This window comes from Chiloscyllium plagiosum, unplaced genomic scaffold, assembly GCF_037043375.1.
Source record: "Chiloscyllium plagiosum isolate Xiang-an unplaced genomic scaffold, Cpla_swu_hap1 HiC_scaffold_37, whole genome shotgun sequence".
In the NCBI taxonomy this organism is placed as follows: domain Eukaryota; kingdom Metazoa; phylum Chordata; class Chondrichthyes; order Orectolobiformes; family Hemiscylliidae; genus Chiloscyllium; species Chiloscyllium plagiosum.
In genome coordinates this window covers 81503654-81510351 of record NW_028270175.1, presented here as the reverse complement: position 1 = coordinate 81510351, position 6698 = coordinate 81503654, and the positions used below count along the sequence as shown (strand labels likewise).

The window sequence follows — 6698 nt, the reverse complement described above, 5'->3', positions numbered from 1 at the left end:
GTGATGAGGAAAGAATGGGTCAGGAACACTGGGACGGGAGAAGCTTAATGTTTTCTTTCTTTGCTGTAACTGGACACTGGTGTTGAAATCTGAAATGGGACAATATCAGCCAAGTGGGTGAAATCTTACTTTCTGCTTGTTTTCTCCAGAGGCCTGTGTCACTCTTGGGGGAATGTGTCTGCGTGCTTAAGACTGTGGGTAAAAATGGGATTCACTGCTGCTTCATTCAGCCACACGGGTATTAGAACGAAACGTCTGTTAATGACATGCGTTTAAAGACTCTTGCAATCATTTCATGTTTATGCTGCATTAATCTGCGATTATTGACCCACAGTTTAGATTCAGTCCCTGCAGTTAACTTGCTGACTTCTCCAGTTTTTCATAGTTCAATGTGATGCATCAAGAGTGTGTACAACGAGAGGGAGCTTGTTTCCCACATCTTTTGTTTATATGTGTCTTATGTCCAGCCTTCACCAATGGCTAGAGCAAGTGAAAGGATGAGACCAATGTGTAAGTCTGTCCGTGCCCATGCACGGCACCCACATCGGTAATTCTCTACTGTGCATTTACAGCCAGTTATTGGGTGCTCCGACACCCAGCCCCTGCCACTTTTGAAATATCTCCATTGTTTTGTGCTGTCTCTCTGTGCTCTTTTCACCAAGGTGAATCACTTCTACCCAACCTGCTACAGATTTCATCTGACAAAACACTTATTAAGAATCCCACTGCATAAACATGCACTTCGCATCTCTCGTTATTTGGTTTTCCTGGATCTCTCATCAGACAATAAAAGTTCACGGTAATTGCCTTGGAAAAGAAAATGGAGTTCCTTTTAACTATTCCAATTCAATCTACATTTCAATGCAGTTTAGGCAACAAAATTAAATTATTCTTTGAAACTTTATAATAGCGTCGATGCATATAAACACACTATTGGAGTTCCAATTTCAATAAGACAGATGTGATCATCCAAAAACAGCAACATTGAAAACAGTCAGTAACAGCGACGAGAGTGGGATTCGAACCCACGCGTGCAGAGCACAATGGATTAGCAGTCCATCGCCTTAACCTCTCGGCCACCTCGTCAGTTGTACAATGATCTATCTGATCTTATGAATAAGTGAATTGCGTAAATTATGCACACCACAGATATTTCTCCTTGGTATTGGTGAAATGATAAATAGCACAGTATGGTTCCAAGAGTATCGTCTGACCTCTGGGTGTGGGGCAAGCGCACTCCCACTGTGACACTCTGCTCACAGTGATCAGAGCAAAAATGAAGAAATGGCTATGCAACAAGATCTGTTGAATTCTGTGAAGATTTGAAGTCAATGGAGTGGAGAGCCGGTGACAGCAGGAGATTAAAGTTGTGTGTGAGGAATTGTTTTCCACACTGGAGGAGAGTGCATAGTGCTCAATGTCATTATTTGGAATATCTTTCTTCTGCGCAGATATTTTTGACACGCCCTTGCATACAGGACAGACAATTTCAAAATACTAAATAATTCTAAACTGACAATTGATTTCAACAATGCAAAAAACTTGATCTGTATCATTTTCCTGGGCCGTGGGACACCAGTCACTGTATTATCACAGCTACACAGTGAGCAAGTGTCAGAAGGAAAATGAGTGCAGTGCCAGAGCGCATGCTGGGAGCAGCAGTTGACACACGGGGAAGTGCATTTCCCACAACAGGAAAACTTCCCAAACGGCAGACTGCGGTGGAAGAATTCAGAGGGGTTTTATATTTTGGAATTTGATGCCAGAGACACAATGGAGATCTGTCATTGAGTCTGTTCAAGATGACGATTTTAACATTTCTACCAATGAAAAACAAAATAAAAGACTCATGGGCCAGGGAAAGCAAATGTTGAATTTGAACATTTAAACAAACTACCCATCTTTGCAATGAGTTGCTCACCAAATTCCTCAAACGGGGTCAGAACCACTGGTGAAGATGATCGCATAATGCCTGTTACCAGCTGTGGAATCAGAGAAACTCGGTTCCTTACCGTTAAAGTACAGCCAGGAATGTGGAGGTAAGCGTTAATGTGTCGCTTCAGTGCTGCAGGTTACCAGTGCAAGGTATCTCTGTGCCAGTATAGTGGGCTGTGCTCTGCCGAAGTTTTAAGTTTGAGCCTCACATGGAGCAGCTTCGATTTGTTGTCGTGTTAAGAGGTACGGATGGAAGGTGATATTGAGCAAAGTCAAGTTTCTGGAAAAGTACCAGTTTTTGTGGATTGAGAAACTACCTTTTCTGGATAATGACACCTTGATCAACAAACATACTACCAATATTTAAAACGTGAAGAGACATGTGTGGAAAGAGAGCCGAAGGTGACTTTTTAAATGGATGACGTTTCCCATGTGCACTGCATTAAATTCCGGGAAAATCGATGTTGAGCTGGTTCCCATGTTATGCAGTTTGTTGCAAACTCGCAATGGTCATTGTAATAATAAAAAAAAAAACCAGACTGATCGCATAGGGACCGTCTGAATATTGTTTTCAATTTTAGTCTGAGCATCTTTCAGCTGAAATGGTGTGCTGCAGAGAAGTACAGAGGGTTAAAAATACAAAAAAAGACAGGGTCTACTTGGTGGTGGAGATAAGAAAGCGTGAAATACACCTAACATCATGTGAATGTGATCAAGTCTTTGAAGTAGGTGTTGCGTCTCCACGTGACGATTCAATTGCTCCTCATTAGGATGCAACTTCTGTCTGCAGTTAATTTTGGACATCAGCCCCATTTAGAATGCTTCACCTTGAATAATACGCTACACCTTTCAACTCCATGAACTTTTTATACTCAATCTTATTCAGCTGTACGTGTTCATGAAATGCCTTTGTGTCTGAAAACAACCAAATTCGAAATTAATCCACACCGACACGTTTTCTTTTTTCCAATGGTAAATTCCCTCCTTGTACGTTTGTTCGTGCGTCTTTTAAAACACTACGAAATCAGAAATCTACGTTTTATTTCTGCAAAGTCATTCAGGATTTCAGTAACTTTATTGAGTGGAAGGAACTCTCATCCAATCTTTTCTTTATCATTCACTAATAGTTTTGAAGCTCTAACTAAAGTTGCCTATTTATTCGAAAGAAGGAATTTCCCCGATTTAGTCACTTCAAAACTCACATTATGTGAAAATCTCTTTTGTTTACTTTTAAACTTGAGTGTTTCTGGTCCAGCATTTCCACATCTCGTGAATAAACTCCTTCATTCTGTCTATCATGCCGATGAAACTATTTCTATCCTTTCTGATGTCTTTATGTCTCGGGAAACCCCGTCCCTGGGCTTCCTAATAGTCTTGATATTCAGTAAGCAGCGTCTGTGCCTTTTCTAACCTCTCCACATGTCTTTGGTGGAGAATGAGGATCGGGATTACACACAATGCTACCACTGAGGATGACCTAAAGATTTCACAGTTACGTGATGAACTCTTTGCTTTTTAAATATAACTTCTCTAAATCTCCATGACCTGAGTGAGTCTCAGCTATTTCTCATGGTTACTGAAGTTCAAATACATCACAGTCGGGCTCTAGTCATTCCAGCAGTGATTCTGGACAGTAAACATCATTACGAAATTCCACTGTGGATCTGAAATCAACACTTTCCACATAGTAATTGTCGTAGCTATTGTATCGTATTCCGTGTTCTTGCCCACTTTGTTCATCACTTCATGTGTCCCTGTATCGAGTTCTAATGAATTATTAATTTGTGAATGGAGACATTCCCTTCACCTCTTAATTAAAACTCCATGGAACATTGAATAATTGTACTTATATGCTTCCAGAGGACAGTCCTGCCATTACTGCAATTTATCAGTGAATTTTCTCCACGTATCCACGAAGGCAAGGATTTCCTTCGAAATTTAGGCGATTATTACAGCACTGAAGCCCATGTATGCGTTCATTCAAACTAAAGCAGTTGCAGCAAAAGTTTCAGACTAGGTTTTTGCAATCTGCTTGCATTACATGTCCTAAAAGTTACATTCCAAATTGTGGTATGTTTGTAAATGATAGCATTTTCGGAATCTTGAGCAATGACATTTAAATTTTGCCAGAACACTATCATTCACTGTTCTCTCTTTCCCTTATGGTTCCTCATTTAATATCCTGTATTTTTTCAGTTTATCTTACTATTTCAACAATTCAAATAATCTCACTCCTGATTACCAATCTGAGAGAATGTCATATTTTTGTTAATTTATATGCCGTGCAGCTCTAGGGCACGGTGACCAATTGGAAAGGAATTGTTCACGTGAACCAAGTAGCAGTAGCGGGCTGGTGCAATCTGGCCATTCGATCGCAGTCATATTCAAAACATTTAACATAATCTTGAGCCAAATCATATTCGTAGAAAATAAGAAAAAATAAAGCAAAAGAACTGCCGATGTTGAAAATCAAATAAAAACAGAGTTTGCTGGAAAAGTTCAGAAAGTATGTCACCATCTGTGGAGGGACCGACCCAGTGGATCTAAAACGTTAACTGTGATTCATCTGCACAGATGCTGCCAGCTCTGCTGAGGTTTTACAGCAATTTCTGTTTATGTTTGAGATTGGCAGATGTTGCAGTACATTATGATAACGGTGCTTTCTGGAGACAAACAGACAGCACGGACCTGGTCGTGTGAAATGAAACCGCAATGATGAATGAATCGAGAATGTGATGCTGGAAAAGCACAGCATGTCAGGCAGCATCCGAGGAGCAGGAGAATGGACGGTTCAGATGTAAGCCCTTCATCAGGAATGAGGCTTGTGAGTCGGTGTGAGGCACACTGTTGAAGCCAGGCGCCAACTCGCAGACAACCCTTACTACCGCCCCCGATCACAGCTTTACCTCCCATCATTTCCCAATCACAATCTCACCACCTCTGGGGAATCTCCCATCCACAGTCTCCAACCTCATTTTACATGAACACTGCACTCTCCATTTCTACCTCGTTCCTTAGTTCTGTTGTCCCAGACTGCACCTGTCCGACCCGACTCATCTCCTCCCATCTCAACACCTTCATGTCTCCCCATTCCAGGAAATCCCCACCTCCGTTAGTGACACCATCTATGCACTTCATCTCCTCCAAGACGTTTGTTTCCCAGGCCTACAACGCGTCATCTTCATCTTGGACATCCATTCCCTGTACACATCCATCTGCCATGACGAAGGTTTCCACGCCCTCTGTTTCTTTGTCTCACCCCATCCCAACTAGTACCTTTCCACCGACACCCTGCTCCACCTGGCTGAAGTGGTCCTCACCCTCAACAACTTCTCCTTCCAATCCTCCCACTTCCTCCAAACCAAAGGGGTAGTCATGGGCACCCGCATGTGACCTAGCTATGCCTGCCTCTTTGTCAGATATGTGGAATTGCCCGGCTTTCGCAGTTACACTGGCACCTCTCTCCACCTGTTCCTCCAATGCTACTTTGATGAATGCATTGGCGCCACTGCGTGATCCCACGAGGTGATTGAACAGTTCACCAACGTTACCAGCACTTTTCAGCCCGAACTAAAATTCACCTGGATCATCTTGGCAAATTCCGTCCCCTTCCCGGGCCTGTCCATCAACATCTCAAGGGAATAACTAATTACAGATATATATAGCAAGCCCACCGACTCCCACAGCTATCAATACTACACCTCCTCCCACCCCACGTCGTGTAAAAACGCTATCCCTTAGTCCCAATTCCTCCGCCTCCACCACATCATTTCCCAGTATGACCAATTCCACCTCAGAAAGTCTCCTTCTTCCAGAACCACAAATTATCTTCCCACATGGTTGACGATGCCCTCCATTGCATCTCGTCCACTTCACACACCACCGTCCTTAAACCCCACCCCTCCCGCAACAAGGACAGGACCCCATGGTCCTCAACTTTTACCCCACCAACCTCCGCAGTAAACACATCATAGACCACCACTTCTGCCATCTCCAAACATACCCTATCATCAGATATATATTTCCCTCCCAACCTCTATTATGATTCTGAAAAGGCCATTCCCTCCCAGGAACCCTCTCCCATCAGGTCTACCACCCCAATAAGCCCACACCCCACTACTGGCATCTTTCCATGCCACCGCAGGAAGGGTAAAACCAGCACCCACACCACTCCACTCATCTCCGTCCAAGGCCCCAAGGGATCCTTCCACATCCGTTAGAAATTCACCTATACCGCTTCCAATGTCATCTACTGCATCCGTTGCACCCAGTGTAGTCTCCGCTACGTCAGGGAGACAGAACGCCTTTTGCAGATCATTTCAGAGAACATCTCCAGGACACCCGCACCCACCAATGTCACCATCCCGTGACTGAATACTTCAAATCCCCCTCACACTCCATCAAAGATGTACAGGTCCTGGGCCTCCTTCACCACCAAACCATAACCACCAAATACCTGGAAGAGGCACACCGTACATTCCACCTTGGGACTCTGTCACCTCACGGGATAAGTGTGGATTTGAACAGTATCTCATTTCTCTTTCCCCACGTCCCTAGCCTCAAACTTGGCACAGCCACCTGGGCCTTTTCCATCACTGCTCCTTCTAACCTATCATCTTCTCCCTCACCTTCATCCGACTATTGCTTTCCCAGCTACCTCCGCCCAACCCCACACCCCTAACATTTATCTCTTAGTCCCCGAATCACATGCTTTATTCCTGGCGAAGGGATTATGCCTGAAACGTGGGCTCTCTTGCTCTTCG

The 6698-nt window shown here is 43.6% G+C and overlaps 1 non-coding gene across 1 annotated transcript; it reads right to left on the bottom strand.

Moving 5' to 3' along the window:
* Positions 1–1004: 1004 nt before the first annotated feature.
* Positions 1005–1086, bottom strand: trnas-gcu (transfer RNA serine (anticodon GCU)). Its single transcript has one exon. It is a non-coding gene; the product is annotated as a tRNA-Ser (tRNA).
* Positions 1087–6698: the final 5612 nt, after the last annotated feature.